The following is an 876-nucleotide window of genomic DNA, read 5'->3' on the forward strand; positions in this document are numbered from 1 at the left end:
AATTTTCCATAACATCTAAAAATCAATTTATATGTATTTACATTATATATATATGTTCATGTGTGTTTTAAACAATAATTATAAGCAACTACATTATTTCACACATATACATAAATTGCATATTAGTGATATCAATTTATTATTATTGATTGTGGGAACAGTTGTATTTTTATTATGCATAGCCCACTTGTGCTACATACTCACGAAATATATTCAAATTATTATAACTTATAACGTCACATTGATATGGCGTTATGTTCCATATCACTCCCTTTCTTGCTTTCATTTGTTCCCCTCTTTCTTCTATCTCTCGATATATTTTTAAATCCCATACAAGAAATACTGTATGTTTCTGCACTTATCATTCAATTATATTAAANCCCATACAAGAAATACTGTATGTTTCTGCACTTATCATTCAATTATATTAAATCTGTCTATCTCTATTTCATCTAACTTTTTGGGCTTTCCACTTGATAATATTAAATCTTTACCAAAAATATCGATTTATAAAATTTCTGCTATAATTGTATATTATATTATACTAAAATTATTGGTTTTCATATAAGAAATCAATTTTAAAGACTATTATCCCTGAAGGTCTAAAAAAAAAGTTTTAGTTTTATAATACTATAGAATTGATTAAACTAAACAATTTTTCTCTTTATGAAAATGAAAAATTCTTATTAATTTCTAACAAAATGAATAATTCATCCTTAATAAGTCATGCTGAATATAAAACAATATTTCAATGTGTCAATCAAAACGATTCATACTACCCAAAAAAATTACGCCAATTTTAACATCAATGCGAAGCTGAGAAGGTATTAATTTTACCATGATGTGCTTCTATTTATATAGACATTTTTTTTTTTT

At 24.2% G+C, this 876-nt stretch overlaps 2 protein-coding genes across 2 annotated transcripts in view; one reads left to right on the forward strand and one right to left on the reverse strand.

Annotated features, from left to right (window-relative positions):
* The window catches only part of LOC126905267 (pleckstrin homology domain-containing family J member 1-like), a 73,783-nt gene that overhangs the window by 42,665 nt on the left and 30,242 nt on the right, over window positions 1-876 (forward strand). The window lies entirely within an intron of this gene.
* Window positions 1-876, reverse strand: part of LOC126905000 (sentrin-specific protease 1-like) — a 3,630-nt gene that overhangs the window by 1,636 nt on the left and 1,118 nt on the right. The window lies entirely within an intron of this gene.

Source organism: Daktulosphaira vitifoliae, unplaced genomic scaffold, assembly GCF_025091365.1.
Source record: "Daktulosphaira vitifoliae isolate Bord-2020 unplaced genomic scaffold, ASM2509136v1 Scaffold_4, whole genome shotgun sequence".
Taxonomy (NCBI): domain Eukaryota; kingdom Metazoa; phylum Arthropoda; class Insecta; order Hemiptera; family Phylloxeridae; genus Daktulosphaira; species Daktulosphaira vitifoliae.